Source organism: Bison bison, unplaced genomic scaffold (assembly GCF_000754665.1).
Source record: "Bison bison bison isolate TAMUID 2011002044 unplaced genomic scaffold, Bison_UMD1.0 scf7180017864289, whole genome shotgun sequence".
NCBI lineage: Eukaryota > Metazoa > Chordata > Mammalia > Artiodactyla > Bovidae > Bison > Bison bison.
The window spans coordinates 20701203-20718974 of NW_011494861.1; the positions used below are offsets into that span (position 1 = coordinate 20701203).

At 38.9% G+C, this 17772-nt stretch overlaps 1 protein-coding gene and 1 pseudogene across 4 annotated transcripts in view; both read right to left on the reverse strand.

Moving 5' to 3' along the window:
- Positions 1–17772, reverse strand: part of ABL2 (ABL proto-oncogene 2, non-receptor tyrosine kinase) — a 99215-nt gene that overhangs the window by 33145 nt on the left and 48298 nt on the right. The window lies entirely within an intron of this gene.
- LOC104996020 lies at positions 519–1562 on the reverse strand (annotated as a pseudogene).

The following is a 17772-nucleotide window of genomic DNA, read 5'->3' on the forward strand; positions in this document are numbered from 1 at the left end:
TCCTTGCAGTCCAAGGGACTCTCAAGAGTCTTCTCCAATACCACAGTTCAAAAGCATCAATTCTTCGGCACTCAGCCTTCTTCACAGTCCAACTCTCACATCCATACATGACCACAGGAAAAACCATAGCCTTGACTAGACGGACCTTTGTTGGCAAAGTAATGTCTCTGCTTTTGAGTATGCTATCTAGGTTGGACATAACTTTCCTTCCAAGGAGTAAGCACCTTCTAATTTCATGGCTGCAGTCACCATCTGCAGTGATTTTGGAGCCCAAGAAAATAAAGTCTGACACTGTTTCCACTGTTTCCCCATCTATTTCCCATGAAGTGACGGGATCGGATGCCATGATCTTCGTTTTCTGAATGTTGAGCTTTAAGCCAACTTTTTCACTCTCCACTTTCACTTTCATCAAGAGGCTTTTTAGTTCCTCTTCAGTTTCTGCCATAAGGGTGGTATCATCTGCATATCCGAGGTTATTGATATTTCTCCCAACAATTTTGATTCTAGCTTGTGTTTCTTCCAGTCCAGCGTTTCTCATGACGTACTCTGCATATAACTCTTTACTGCATTACAATTACAGGGTTTTTATCATTGGTAATATTTTTTAATGAAGGAGGCAATTTGTAACCCAGCATCATTGGTTCTAATGCTTCTTCTTGGCAGATGCTGCTTGTCCGGTGATTTTGTCCCAATCACTGAAGTGTCAGTTTGCAGCCCCCATCTTGGTCCTTTTGTGCCATTTTCCGCCCCTCCAGGGCTTGGAGGACCCAATGGGCCATGTTCCTGAAGCTTCCGCTGAAGTGGCTTGGCTGGGCATGATACCGTATCTGAGGGTCCCCCCTTGCCCTCAGATCTTGGTCACTGAGCCAACTCCACCTCCTCCCCAGAGGTACAGGTGCCATGCTGTGGAAGCAGCTCATGTGTAGAAACCAGTTCTCATTGTAAGGAGCAACCTCTTTATGCTTGGTCAGTGTGATGATGTCCACCCATTCAAGAACTTTCAGCTTCCCCAGACTTGTTAAGGAAGGCCACCAGAGCTCTGATAAAACACTGCTGGTTCACATATTTTACAGCAACTCCAGGCATCCTATGGCCTCTATGCTGCCAGCCAGGAGAAAGCCATCACTGATACTGTTATCTGGGAGGGAGGAAAAATCGTACAGCAGAGAAAAATACAAAGTACTACTCCCTAAATGTCTGACTCCAGTACTACCCGACTCAAAGGCATGGATTATATGCGTGACTCATAACCATTTTCCTAGAATATATATTTAATATCTGCTGACATATCATTTTTTCCTAATTACAGAAGCAATACTTGCCCATGTTCTAAAATCCAAAATGCACAGTAAGGAAGACAATTAACAGCAATCAGGATCTGATCACCCAGAAATAACTACTGATAATATTCTTCATACATTTATATCCAGTTTATCTTGTTCTTACACATGTTCTCAAACACATACTCATATCAATTTTTAGCCTTGACGTTAAAATTAATGTATATCAGTTCAGTTCAGTCGCTCAGTTGTGTCCTACTCTTTGTGACCCCATGAACTGCAGCACGCAGTTCCTGTCCATCACCAACTCCCGGAGTTCACTCAAACTCACGTCCATCGAGTCGGTGATGCCATACAGCCATCTCATCCTCTGTCATCCCCTTTTCCTCCTGACCTCAATCTCTCCCAGCATCAGAGTCTTTTCCAATGAGTCAACTCTTTGCATGAGGTGGCCAAAGTACTGGAGTTTCAGCTTTAGCATCATTCCTTCCAAAGAACACCCAGGACTGATCTCCTTTAGAATGGACTGGTTGATCTCCTTGCTACCAATTCCTATAACTTAAGATTTGGAACTTGGAAATAGAAAGAATTTAGTTTGTAGATTTACTAGGACGTGTGCAAATTTGATCTATATCATTTAGATTTTTCTTCTATGTATTCAGATTCCTAAGATTCAAGATTTATAAAAGCTACATGCTTTATTGATTGATTTCTCTATGCCAGGTCTCTAGTTGTTGCATGTGGGATCAAGTTCCTTAACCAGGGATCGAACCTGGGCCCCCTGCATTGGAAGGCTGGAGTCTTAGTCTACTGGACCACCAACGAAGTCCCACAATATGCTTTTTAGAAAGAAATTCAAAGCAACTTCATCAATAGGTAAGTAGTTTTTATACCTTTATAAAGCATAAACAATTTCAATTCTCAAGGATGAACCAAATTTAAAATGAAACATGTTATAATCCATTCTTAAAGTATTTCACTCATTTTGTGGGCAAAATATCAACTACCCAAAAGTAAAAATAGCCATCACATGTTCTTAAAACCAAATAGCAAAGTTTTCAAAAAGTCTATTTCAGAAAGTAATGAGCTTATAGTTTTATTTTTAAATGTCATACTTAATTATGTATTGGTCAACATCAAGGGAGATGTTGAGGTCTCCTCTCTCCCTTCACAGATCTTCATCTTCCTCACAAAACAGAATTCAAATCTTGACTATCAACTTCACCTTCAAGGAAATGGAGAACTTGTTATCAGTTCAACTGCTCAGTCGTGTCTGATTCTTTGCGATCCCATGGACTACAGCACGCCAGGCTTCTCTGTCTATCACCAACTCCCAGAGTTTGCTCAAACTCAGGTCCATCTAGTCGGTGATGCCATCCACTCATCTCATCCTCTGTTGTCCCCTTCTCCTCCTGCCTTCAATCTTTCCCAGCATCAGGGTCTTTTCCAATGAGTCAGTTCTTTGCATCAGGTGGCCAAAGTATTGGAATTTCAGCTTCAGCATCAGTCCTTCCAGTGAATATTCAGGACTGATTTCCTTTAGGATGGACTGGTTTGATCTCCTTGCAGTCCAAGAGACTCTCAAGAGTCTTCTCCAACACCACAGTTCAAAAGCATCAATTCTTCGGCACTCAGCTTTCTCTATAGTCTAACTCTCACATCCATACATGACTACTGGAAAAACCATAGCTTTGACTAGACGGACCTTTGTCAGCAAAGTAATGTCTCTACTTTTTAATATGCTGTCTAGGTTGGTCATAGCTTTTTCTTTCTTGAAGCAACCATCCTTTAATTTCATGGCTGCAGTCACCACCTGTATTGATTTTGGAGTCCAAAAAATTGCCAAAACCTTACCCAAAAAACTTGCTATTATTTATTATATTCAGAGATTTTGATTGGGCCACATTTTCACTATCTACTGTGTTTTTCTCCTATTTTTTATTAGAAGGTATGGTCTTTTCATGCAACTATGGAGGTATGATCTACAGTTTGGTCCTAGCTAACTACTTCTTCAATGGGCTTGAGGGGAAAACTCTTTCTATTAACAGAAAGTGTATCTGCCTTGCTTAATTAGTTCCACATGCAGATGTCATTCTTGAAAGAGAATTCTTTCGAGAGAGTTTAAAGGAGTGATATAAGCAGAACTCAGGGATTGTGTTGTCTCTAAGAGAACTCTTTAGTATCTCCCTAATGGCATCCCCTTCTCAATATTTCTCACTTTATCATTTGTCCTTTTTTTGAAGGTATAGTTGTTGTGAGATAGTATTAAGGTATTTGCATTTGGGAAAGTCATCCAGCCATTTGCAGATAAGATTCCTTAAACAGATACCTGTTTGCATTCAACAATATGATCACTAATGTTTCTCTGTACTAATAACTGCACTGTGCACATAGCAGGCACTCAAGTATTTTTTAATTAATGTTCACAAAACGCCCACCAGCATGTTTTCCATGCAAATTTAAAACAACTCAAAGCAATTCTAGCTCTATAGTATGATTACAATAATAGCTACCATTTATGGAACACACATTATAAACTAGGCACTTTTACATACCTTCATTGATACTTTACAATTTATATTAACTATAGCCCTGAAGGACAGGTTTTTGTTATCACCAATGTACAAATGCTCAGAAATGCTAAGTATCTTGTCAAGTTCCAAAGTAAGCTGGTGAAGCCAGGATTCGAAAGCGTAGGTCTTATATAACTCCTAAGCCCGTGCTCCTTTTACTATTTGAGGCTGCCTCAGTAGAGAGTGGTACAAAAACTACTGAGAAATGTTTTTTTTTTTTCTTACCTTCTGGAGAAGAATTTTAAGACAGCCAGACTCCGCAAGTGGAATGACCTCAATTCGTCTATCTATGCATAGAATGACATTTAAAGTCAAACCTAAGAGATGAATCAGAATGACATACATGTGTTCACCAACCAGTCTATTCCAACAAAAGAAACTGGAAATTTCTGGAATTTACTTCCAGCAGCAGAGCAATTACAAATTTTTCCACAGTCAAGGCACAATAACTCAGAGAAGAGTTTTAAAAATTTGTATAAGTCATGCCAGAACTCAAAATGCATTAAAAAAATACAACCTTTTCTCTAATTAACTAACAACTTTCATTTCTTTGAAGAATCTTATATTTAGACCAAAACAGAAGGCGTCTTTACTTCTCATCTCACAAACATCCCAAACAACAAAAAAAATTGTACATGTGGTTATCATTAGGAAATATTTCTTCGAGCTCTAAAGGTCCTCTAACCTTATTCTTTAGGACACTTGTCACTGCCTTGCAGATAACTTGGTATGTTATCCTTTCATGTGATGTTAAAAATCAAAAAAGCTGACTTCTCCTTTTTCAGACTGGTGGAGCTAGTTTTCCAATGTCTGTGAAGAGGCATGTGTATGTGTATATACTACACTCCCTATACTTGAGTCCCGGCTGCAAGCTATTTCCTGCTGGCTGAACTCATATTTCCAATGGCCTGAACTAAAAGAAACAAAGACCTTATTCATTATCCTTATTTCAGCAGCACTGGCTGTCCAAACCAATAGAACTCTCCCTAAAGCATGAATGATTAGAGGTAAGAAGGGAAAAAACATACTTCAAGTTACAAAGTTCTTTTGGTTTAGGACTGATAGTAATAAACAAATACATATACACATATTTGTTCAAATAATCTATAAAAACATACTCAGAATTCAATCCCTATGATTTCATTGCTAAACTCTCCAGCTTAAAACAAGATATCAATAAAATTACAAAATCACTGAAAAATTTTAATGATAATCTTAGTTAATAAAGCTCTCTATTAAAGTTATTTTTACTAGAAGATCTGTCTGAAAATACACAGTACTGTAAGTACTACATAAATACTATGTATTACATGACTGTCTACTATGACTCAAACTTCTTTTTTTTCCCAAACTTCATTCTTATCACTAGCTTAATTTACAACATGGTGTAGCAAAAAACTTTGCTTTAACACCACCACCACCACCACCACCACCAATAAGGTCCTTCCAGGTTACAAGATCAAAGATCAGGTGAGAGCTGTAAGGGAAAAGGGAAGAAAGGAGGGGGAAAAAGGAAAGAGGGGAGGGAAGAGCAGAAAGGAAGGAAAAAAAATACTTTATAGGTACCCAAAAGATAAAAACATGTAATTCTTACAAGCAGGAACTAGCAGCATTTCTTCACCAGAACACCAGGCCCAGGTCAAGAGTAGTGGCTTTGTGTATTTAAATTAACCCGAAAGTATGACTAACATCAACTTCCCTGATCAGTTTTGCTAGATTCCCACTAATTCTATCTTGATGGTAGAAGGACAGAATATCATGCTCACTGGTAACATTTATGGGCTTCCCTGGTAGTTCAGTAGTAAAGAATTCACCTGCCAATGCAGGAGACACAGGTTTGATCCCTGCATGGGGAAGATTCTCTGGAGAAGGAAATGGCAACCCACTCCAGTATTTTTACCTGGAGAATCCAATGGACAGAGGAGCCTGGCAGGTTACATACAGTCCACAGGACCACCAAGGGTCAGACATGACTTAGCGACTGAACAACAACACTTATAGGATAGATTGAGGAAGAATATAAATCAGATATCAAAACATTTTCTAAATGCTGAGCCAGACTGTGAGAAAAAGAAATAAAGGACAGGGAAGAATAAGAGGCTGAAAAAAGCAATGTTACACCAAACCCACAGAAACAAAACTTAAATTTTGGACTTTTGAGCACCACATCATTTAGGAGCAATTTAGAAAATAGGGAATAGGAGAAAATTAACATCTAATAGTTGATGAATATTTGCTTATCTAAGCCAACCACTTACATCTATTACCACTATTACTCCTCATCTTAACTCTGATAGAAATATTCAATTTCTCAGATAAACAGACCACATAATGCAAACTATATGCATTTTTAATTTTAATGTATGATTATACTCAAAGAGACAACTTTGGAGTGAGATTGAAATTCTACCTCTGGCACTTATGAGCCTGGAAACTGAACAATTAATAACTCTGAAAACAAATAAAGCCATTCTATTTACAGCAACAACAACAAGAAGCAACAGTTAGAACTGGACATGGAACAACAGACTGGTTCCAAATAGAAAAGGAGTACGTCAAGGCTGTATATTGTCACCATTTAATTTATATGCAGAGTACATCATAAGAAATGCCGGGCTGCATGAAGCACAAGCTAGACTCAAGATTGCCGGGAGAAATATCAATAACCTCAGATATGCAGATGACACCACCCTTATGGCCGAAAGCGAAGAGGAACTGAAGAGCCTCTTGATGAAAGTGAAAAAGGAGAGTGAAAAAGTTGGCTTAAAACTCAACATTCAGAAAACTAAGATTATGGCATCTGGTCCCATCACTTCATGGGAAATAGATGGGGAAACAATGGAAACAGTGACGGACTTCATTTTCTTGGGTTCCAAAATCACTGCAGATGGTGACTGCAGCCATGAAATTAAAAGACGCTTCCTCCTTGCAAGAAAAGCTATGACCAACCTAGACAGCATATTAAAAAGGAAAGACATTACTTTACCAACAAAGATCCATCTAGTCAAAGCTACGGTTTTTCCAGTAGTCGTGTGCAGATGTGAGAGTTGACCATAAAGAAAGCTGAGCACCGACGAATTGCTGCTTTTGAACTGTGGTGTTGGAGAAGACTCTTGAGAGTCCCTTGGACTGCAAGGAGATTCAACCAATCTACCCTTAAGGAAATCAGTCCTGAATATTCATTGGAAGGTCTGATGCTGAAGCTCCAACACTTTGGCCACCAGATGCAAAGAACTGACTCATTGGAAAAAACCCTGATGCTGGGAAAGACTGAAGGCAGCAGGAGAAGGGGACGACAGAGGATGAGATGGTTGCATGGCATCACCAACTTGATGGACACGAGTTTGAGCAGGCTCCAGGAGTTGGTGATGGACAGGAAAGCCTGGTATGCTGCAGTCCATGGGGTTGCAAAGAGTCGGACACGAGTGAATGAACTGACTGAGAGCACAGTAAGGAGCAGAGACTCTCAAGCCAGATTCTCTGTGTCTGAATACTAGTTCTACACTTAACTGTGTGACCTTCGTCAAGCTAACATTTCTATGCCTCAGATTCTGCATCCAAAAAGGAGAGCATGATAGTACCTACTCTTACAGAAGTGGCAGAAGAATTAAATGTTATTCTATGTAAAGATGCTAAAACAGTGTCTGATACAACATAAGAGCTACATAAAAAGTTAGTTATTTGGTTGATGAAGATGAAAATGCTGATTAGAAGGAATGTATACCAAGTCCTATTTTCAGACCTTAGCAATGAAGTTTCTGCCTTTTCTATCAGACTATACTGGATGCTCCAATGAAAACTGGTTTCATCCAGTTTAACGTTGTTAAAATGCATACTCTAAGGACAGATAATCTCTTTTTAGCTGTGATCCTTAGAACCTGATGTACAAAACCAATTAATTTTCCAATACACAGAGAGGGTCTGTGCTAACTTCTTTTCTTCTCACAACTAAAGTAATGGATGGTGTAACAGTAACAGAGCACATGAAGATTATCACATCTTGCCAGTGAAGGAGTGGTAAGTAGTCCTATACAAGACAGTGACTCAAATGTACTAACAGATTGTTTCATAAATTATCAGCAACAGCTGTTTATAATGGGATTTCTGATTCAGATGATTTCTTGATGTTCTCCCTGTGAGTTTAAGAGATCAGTCTGTTTAAAAAAGAGGCTAGACTTCCCACTAAAATCTAGAAGAAGAAAAGGATGTCCACTCTCACCACTTCTATTCGACACAGTATTGGAAGTCCTAGCCACGGTATTCAGACAAGAAAAAGAAATAAAAGGTATCCAAATTGGAAGGTAAGAGGTAAAATTGGCATTTTATGCAGATGACATACTATACATAGAAAACCCTAAAGACTTCATACAAAAACTACAAGAATAAACTAATTCAGCAAGGTAGCAGAATACAAGATTAACATACAGAAATTGGCTGTATTTCGTTACATTAAAAATGAAATATCAGAAAGAAAAACTAAAAACATAATCCCTTTTACAATCAAATCAAAAAAATTAAATATCCAGGAACCAACCTGACCAAAGTGGTGAAAGGCTTATATGCTGTATAAAACACTGATAAAAAAAAGAAATGGAAAGGCATCCCATACTCTGAGATTGGAAGAGTACTGTTAAAATGGCAATACTATTCAAAGCAATCTATAGATTTAATGTGATCCCTATCAAATTGTCCATGACATTTTTCACAGAACTAGGACAAACAATACTAGAATTTATATGGCACTACAAATGACCCAAAATTGCCAAAGTAATCCTGAGGTAAAAGAACAAAGCTGGAGGCATAACCCTCCCAGACTTCAGACAATACAATAGTCAAAACAACATGATATTGGCACAAAAACAGACGTATAGATCAATGGAACTTAACAGAGACCCTGGAAATAAATTCACACACCTAAAATCAATCTTCAACAAGAGGCAAGAATATACAATGATGAAAAGATGGTCTCTTTGGCAAGTAGAGTTGGGAAAGCTAAACGGACATATGTAAATCAATGAAGATAGAACACTCCCTCATACCATATACAAGAATAAACTCATAATGGCTTAAGAATAAACTCAAAATGGCTTATGGAAAAGAACCTGAAAATATACATGAATACATATATACATACACAAAGAGAATCACTTTGCTATACATCAGGAATTAACACACCACTTTAAATAATCTATATTTCAAAAACATGGTGGGCTGCCTATCCCTTCAAAATTTGCCATTTCAGATTGTTTTTCTAACTGAGTATCATTACCTTGCAGTCTTCCTGGAATTACGTTTGCACCAACCTAATATTTAAAGGTCAACTGCATAATGATAGAGAACAGACCAGTGGTTGCCAGGGTACAGGACTGGAAGAAAGATGTGAATACAGAGAGATTGCACAAGAAAGTTTTTTGAAATGATGTAATTGTTCTGATTATTGGATTACACAAATCTGCAGAGATTAAAATCACAGAACTGTAAAAGAAACAAACAAAAAACCCAACTTTACTATGTGATAATTTTAAAAATAAAAACAAAAAAGGAAAAAAAATGGAGCTGAAGCATATACATTTTCACACCAGTTATGAAAATAAAAAGTCATGCCATATCGCAGAACACTAAATTTTAGAAATACCTACAAATGAGAATTTGCAGCTTAAGAATCTAAAATTTCCACACTTATTTTAGATATAAATAAATACCTTTCTGTTAAGAATTGTGATAAAAGTTTAGAGGAAAGTAATAGCCTGCCAAAGCACACAAAATTTGTGGAATTCAGCATTCTAAGATCTTTGCATGTTAACAGCAATGTGTCACTGCCAACGTTATTTAAGCAGAAGATAACGAAATATCTGAGGGATGAAAGGAATGTGCCAATCCTCTTTCCCTCATGGAATTCTCAAAGTCAGTGTAACTAACGCCTGGTACAATGACTTGAATGCAAGCTCAGAGCTAACATTCCTAGGGAGGGACTCACAAACAAACCTAGACCATTCCTAAAGATCTACAATACAATCCTCTGTAATCCAAGGAGTCAGCTGTTTCACTGAGACTAGGGAAGCATGCAACAACTGCTTACATACATTCACATACACACACACACACACATCTCTGCATGGAATGTATATGATGTCTGTGCCCACGTAAACAAAATAATTCAATCCACAGGAGATTCTAAAATACCTAACTCTCAGTATTAATTCATCAATGTATTAATTATTCAAATATTTATCAAACATCCACTTTGTACCAAGCACAATAAAAAGCACCTGAGATATATCTGTAAACTGGAAAAATGAAATCTGGGCCTCATCTATTACCTCCAGTTTAAAGACATACAAGTCATTTTTCTATCAACCATCTGAAGTAAAGTGAATGAGGATGAAGGCATTAAAAATAAAGGAATTAACGACAGCAAACTGTGATATCACATGATGGAAATTGAAAAAGAAATTAGTGTGACCCCAGGGTTTCCACTTGTTCTTTGTGCGGAGGAGGGTATATATGCATGAAATGAAGTGCTAAGAAAACTCAAGCAGGAAAGGTAAGCAAGGACCAAATCTTGGAGAACACTGAATGCCATACCAAGAATTGCAGATTTATCTTGTTGGCAATTAGAAGCCATTAATAGCAGTAACAATTTCAAGAATTTTTCTTCCAGACAAATAATTTCATTCATTTATTTTTTGGCTGTGCTGGGTCTTTGCTGCTGCACAGGCTTTTCTCTAGTTGTGGCAAGCGGGGGCTTCTCACTGCAGTGGTTTCTCTTGTTGCTGAGCACAGGCTCTAGGCATGCAGGCTTCAGTAGTTGCAGCTCCCAGGCTTCAGAGCACTGGCTCAATAGTTGTAGCACACGGGCTTAGCTGCTCTGTGGCACGTGGGATCTTCCCAGATGAGGGATCAAACCTGTGTCTACTTCATTGGCACGTGGATTCTCAACCACTGAACCAACAGAGAAGCCCCCAAATATGTATTCTGAATATTCTGAATTATGGAGGAAGGAACAGTTAAACCAAGGAAATAGATAATATACACTAAGTCACTGAACAAACAGCTAAATAGTGTTTCTCTAGCTTCAATAAGACATTCATTTATTAACTCTTTTTCCCAAGGGATTCAAAAAAAACATCCTTTACTATTTACTCACTGGAAAAACCCTGATGCTGGGAAAGATTGAGGGCAAGAGGTGAAGGGGGTGACGGGGAATGAGATGGTTGAATGGCATCACTGACTCAATGGACATGAGTTTGAGCAAACTCAGAGAGATAGTGAAGGACAGGGAAGCTTGGCATGCTGCAGTTCATGGGGTCACAGAGAGTCAGACATGACTTGGCGACTGAACAACAAAAAAATTTACAAGTAGTAAATAGTAAAATCCTTTTTAACACACATTGTTGGGCTTCCCAGGTGGCACCACTGTAAAGAACCTGCCTGCAATGCAAGAGACTTAAGAGACACAGGTTTGATCCCTGGGACAGGAAGATCCCCATGAGGAGGGCATGGCAACCCACTCCAGTATTCATGTCTGGAGCATCCCATGGTCACAGGAACCTGGCGGGCTACAGTCCACAGGATCACAAAGAACGTACATGACTGAAGCAACGCAGCATGCATGCAAGCAGGCTAGCGTTCATACCGTTATAAAAATTAAAGACTGAGGACTGATGTTAACTGAAAAACTGCCCTTATTCTAACATTCAAATTACATATAAATGAAAATGATCAATGTACTCCCTAGATAAAAATACTTTAATTCTCTGTGGCTCAACATCATCTCTTTCAGGCTCTATTTCCACAACCTTAGTTTAGGCTACCTTCATTCTTCACCTAGGTTTTTGCCATGGTCTAAGTGAAGTCAAGTGATGTCACTCAGTCGTGTCTGACTCTTTGCAACCCCATGGACTGTAGCCTACCAGGATCCTCAGTCCTTGGGATTTTCCAGGCAAGAGTATTGGAGTGGGTTGCCATTTCCTTCTCCAGGGGATCTTCCCGAACCAGGGATTGAACCCAGGTCTCCCGCATTGTAGGCAGACACTTTACCGTCTGAGCTACCATCTAACATCTATCTAAAATGCACAAATAGACAAAGATGATTTTTTTCTTCTACAGCACAGGAAAATCTGATCACATAACCTCTCTGCTTAAAACCTTCCAATGATTTCCCCACGTTGCATTCAAGTTAAAGTCTAATCTCCCTCACATGGCATAAAAGGCTCTTCTGTGGGGACCTGGGCCTTATTCTACTATCCATTCTCTTTTTGGTAAACAGCCAGCCTCTCATCTTATGCTTGTAACATACCCAACTCTCTAATTCCCCAAACCCTCTTTGATTTTGTCGAATATTATTCCCTTACCCACTAATACTGTGGCCCACTGCCTCTACCCAGATTTTGCCTGGCTAACTTCTACAGGTTCCAATCTCAATTTAGGTATCTCAGAAATTCTAGTAAATAAAATCCACGGATATGAAAGAAAGTATCTCATTAAAAGATGCACAAAATAGGGCTTCCCTGGTGGCTCAGTGGAAAAGCATCCGCCTGCCAACACAGGAGACGCAGATTCGATCAATGGTTTGGGAGGACCCCACATGCCATGGAGCAACTACGTCTGCGTGCCACAACTATTAAGCCTGTGCTCTACAGCCTGGGAGCTGCAATTACTGAAGCCTGTGCGCTCTAGAGCCCATGCTCTGCAATAAGAGAAGCCACCACAGTGAGAAGCCTTCGTACCGCAACTAACAAGTAGCCCCCACTTGTGGCAACTAGAGAAAAGCCCGTGCGGCAGCAAAGACCCAGCACAGCCAAAAATACATAAAGTTATCTTTTTTAATGCACAAAACAGGCTGGACTGTTAGTCTCAATTTTTCAGTTCCTCCCTGTTACAAAAATATACATCCAAATCTTTGGCCCAAAGACTCGGCAGTTATCTACCACTGGAATGTTGTTGCTGTTCAGTCACTCAGTTGTGTCCGACTCTTTTACCCCATGGACTGCAGCACGCCAGGCTTACCTGTCCTCCACCATCTCCCAGAGCTTGCTCAAACTCACGTCCACTGAGTAGGTGATGCCATCCAACCATCGCACCCTCTGTCGTCCCCTTTTCCTCCCGCCTTCAATCTTTCCCAGCATCAGGGATTTTCCCAATGAGTCAGCTCTTCGCATCAGGTGGCCAAAGTATTGGAGCTTCAGTCTCAGCATCAGTCCTTCCAATGAATAGGACTGACTTCCTTTAGGATTGACTGGTTTGATCTCCTTGCAATCCAAAGGACTCTCAAGAGTCTTCTCCAATACCACAGTTGAAAAGCATCAATTCTTCGGCACTCAGCTTTCTTTATGGTCCAACTCTCACATCTATACATGACTACTGAAAAAACCACACCTTTGAATATATGGACCTTTATCGGCAAAGTAATGTCTCTGCTTTTAAATATGCTGTCTAGGTTTGTCACAGCTTTTCTTCCACTAGAATAGAGAGAGAATATTTCCCTGCCCCACTCAGGTTGGGCTTGCTTGGTCATATGACTTTCTTGGCCCAACCGTGTGGGCAGGATGCCAATTATGAATTAAGAGCCTTAACAGCCTTCATGTGTGCTTCTCATCCCTCTGGTGTTTTCACTATCCTCAAGAGAAGACTGAGACATGCAGAACAGACCTAGGAGTTTGGAGCCAAACCCAGCTGAACCTAGTAAAACTCAGCTGAGATCAACCAAAGCCCAGCTAGCTCAGAGACTCATGAGAGAAAAAGAAATGCTGTTTTAAATCACTGAAAATTTCAGATTATTTGCTACACAGCATTTTTGCAGCAATAGCTGATATAATGTATTTCTAATAAAATCTTACTTTTAAATATCAAAAATGTATATTGTTTTGATTATGTACTAACAGGCTTCCCCCATGGTTCAGAGGCAAAGAATCTGCCTGCAATGCAGGAGACCTGGGTTCGATCCCTGGGTCAGGAAGATCCACTGGAGAAGAGAATGGCAACCCACTCCAATATTCTTGCCTGGAAAATTCCACGGACAAAGGAGCCTGACAAGCTACCGTCCATGAGGTCGCAAAGAGTTGGACATGACTGAGCAACTAACACACTTATGTACTAACAGGTTAGAATCCTAAATCAAGCATACAATTTTTTAAACACAGAGAAACTAAAAGACATTCAATTTCAATTTATATACCTATCTTAGATGCAGAGAACTATGATATGATTTTGGACGGTCAATAAAATGCCACATTAGGATAAAATTCAATGAGGGAAGTAGGACAGAAACACAAATCCAGAGAAAACAAGAATAACCAACACCTTTCAGCAGTTAGATGGTAATGGTAAGCGATAAATCACTGTGATATTTAGATTCTTTTTTTTAAATAATGTTTTATTTTAAAATATTATTTATAACACATCAAAAATCATATAATCAGCAACTATTTAAACTTGGGATGAAAACTTTTTTAGATGTCACCCAAAATATGTGCAAGAGAGTACACATCTATTTTCTTTTCTTTTGGGGTACAGTTCTATTAATTTAATACATGATTAGATTCATGTGACCAACACCTGTTTGTATTAGATACATACGTCTCCCTCATACTATTCTTTTACAGTTACATTCTCTAACCTAGATTCTCCAAAAGTCCTTATAGGAAACATGTGAACAAAAAAGTATGAAAACACTGCTATATGAGAGTAACTAGCATGACTTATTCATCCAGTAAAATTTGGCTTCAAGTTTTCAGCCAAATTCTAGTTCATTTAGTAATATTAACCACGCCAAAAATATCCAATAAGTAACGGTAAAAACATTCGTAAGAGACATTCATAAGGGAAGTCAGGAAAAGGATGTCAAGGACTACTTCATGACTTTGCTTAGAATAAGACCTGGCTAAGGAGCTACCTTCTCTTGAAGTGCAGCATATACTAACTTTTAATTCAGTCTTTGTTTGCTCTTCGAAAATGCTGATAACATTATTATTTTTAAGGTGAGTTGATTTGCTTTTTGGTTTGTCATGAATTGTTTTAAGCTTTTGGTCTATGATTACTTTTAGTGAAGAGAAAGGTATTTATGTGTGGTCTGTGTTGTGATTTCCCCCACTGTGGGAAGTTTCTTAGCATCAATAAGGAACATTTGTGACCAAGAGTCGTTAGTTGGGCGACTTTACTGTTCTTTTTTTGGGTACATAAAAACTCATTCTGTGGAGTTTGACAGAGTTCCTTATTGAATTTTATGTGCATTTCTTTGTATGTAGGTGTAGTACTATTAAGTACGTGCAGTTTATTTCCTAACAGTGTAAAATGAACCTATTCTAACCAGATCTCTAGCTTAGATGTCAAGTTCCTTGAGCAGTCTCTATCTTTCATCTTTGTATACCCCTTAGTATCTTGCCAATGGTAAAACCTGCTGTAAGTGGGTCCAAAATGTGTGTTATGAAGAGGTTAGTAGAATTATCAATGAGCTTCTGCGCACATTGCCAGTCAGCAGTTATATCACAATTATAGTCCCTTGAACAGAATAACACAAAAATTTGAGTGAATGAGGATTTCTGTATGTATTAATCAATGCTAACAGATTACTGAAGTTTCCACTCTGCACTTAATTCTTTGTTCTCAAATACAACTATGTTGGGGATTTGTATTGTGTATTTTTTTTTTAAAGAGGTACTATTTAATGTTTGGTCTTAATGAATAAAATAATTGCCTTATTACCAGATTTTTCTATAGAGTTAGAATGAAATTAGTGTTCTTAAGTGATTCAACAGGAACTACTTTATTTTCTATATTTGACTTTTCCCTGCTTATATTTTTCATAATTGTTTAAAGTCCCTTGGTTTTGGCTTTTGATCCTTCTCCTGAGATGCCTGGTGTTTTGAGAGACTGGTTGGATTCCATATGTGTGCAAAAGGGTTTATTCTCATTTGTATTATACTTTGATTTTCATCTGAAATCGCTGTTTTGAAGTGATATTTATCTAAGTCTCAATTTTCTGAAAAACTAAGGCAAGCAGAAAATAGAAAATTTCCTAACTCAGAGGTATTTTAATACTTAGTATAAGCAAGCAAACCTGTTTAAAGATAAGAACAATTTCCAGATTACGTTGATCTGTGTCATGCACTGTCACTACATGGAAAAACTTGTCTCAACTGTAGTGAACCCTGAGTCAGTATATTAACCAACTCAGTTTTGACTGCTTGATTATTTGGTCCCCAGAGACATTCCCTTATGCCTTCCCTGACTTCCCTTATGAATGTCTCCTTTCCCAAGGACTTTACCCCTCACAATACTTCTACTATTTTCTGTATGCACACATACATGAATGCACACAGACTGTGCCAGGTCAATCTCTTTCTATCTGAAGGACTGCAGTGCTTTTATCTTTGATTGGAGAGTGGTATTAGGGGAAGAGAATGGCCTCCATTTATTTTCACTAAACAACAACTTCAGGGTGTTTACTCCCCCAGGCCTCCCTGGTGGCTCAGAGGTTAAAGCACCTGCCTACAATGTGGATCGAGACCAAGGCTCGATCCCTGGGGTCGGGAAGATCCCCTGGAGAAGGAAATGGAAACCCACTCCAGTACTCTTGCCTGGAGAATCCCATGGACAGAGGAGCCTGGTAGGCTACAGTCCACGGGGTCGCAAAGAGTCGGCACACGACTGAGCGACTACACTTTCACTTTTTCACTCCCCCAGGCAAAGCCTCTAGAAAAATTAGAATTTAAAGATGACATAATAAGTAACTTCTATTAAGATGCTAATGCACAAATAATGGCACTGAATCCCACCATCTCCCTAAATAGTGATATCTACATCTTAATAGGTTACGCAGTTAAAAATGAAAGAAATAACCCAAAGAATTTTAGCCATAGACAGAAAAAGACTGCTGGTGTTCCTAAAATCATGTCATAAAGCCTTTTCACCTATCCCTATTAAAAAATATTCAGTACACACGGACTAGCTCTGTTTTAACTTTGGCCAAAAAGCAAGCAAATGTCTTCTAAAAATATTGAGTTAAAGGCTCAGACAAATGTCTACTCAGAATATTATGGAGAACTGTACACTGTAAAATAAGTATATAACAAGTCCAATCTGGACATTTAGCAACTAGTATTAAAAATTACAAATAACTAAAAAAAATTATAAATTATAAATAAAAACTTTAGTTAAAAAACTTCAACACGCATTCTTTCAAAACCATCAAGAAAGTTTGACGCATATCTAGAAAGCAGCTGATATAATCAAATTAGATCAGATCAGTCGCTCAGTGGTGTCCAACTCTTTGCGACCCCATGAATCGCAGCACGCCAGGCCTCCCTGTCCATCACCAACTCCCGGAGTTCACTCAGACTCATGTCCATCAAGTCAGTGATGCCATCCAGCCATCTCATCCTCTGTCGTCCCCTTCTCCTCTTGCCCCCAATCCCTCCCAGCATCAGAGTCTTTTCCAATGAGTCAACTCTTCGCATGAGGGGGCCAAAGTACTGGAGTTTCAGCTTTAGCGTCATTCCTTCCAAAGAACACCCACAGCTGATCTCCTTCAGAATGGACTGGTTGGATCTCCTTGCAGTCCAAGGGACTCTCAAGAGTCTTCTCCAACACCACAGTTCAAAAGCATCAATTCTTCGGCGCTCAGCCTTCTTCACAGTCCAACTCTCACATCCATACATGACCACAGGAAAAACCATAGCCTTGACTAGATGGACCTTTGTTGGCAAAGTAATGTCTCTGCTTTTGAGTATGTTATCTAGGTTTGTCATAACTTTCCTTCCAAGGAGTAAGCATCTTTTAATTTCATGGCTGCAGTCACCATCTGCAGTGATTTTGGAGCCCAGGAAAATAAAGTCTGACACTGTTTCCACTGTTTCCCCATCTATTTCCCATGAAGTGATGGGACCGGATGCCATCTTTGTTTTCTGAATGTTGAGCTT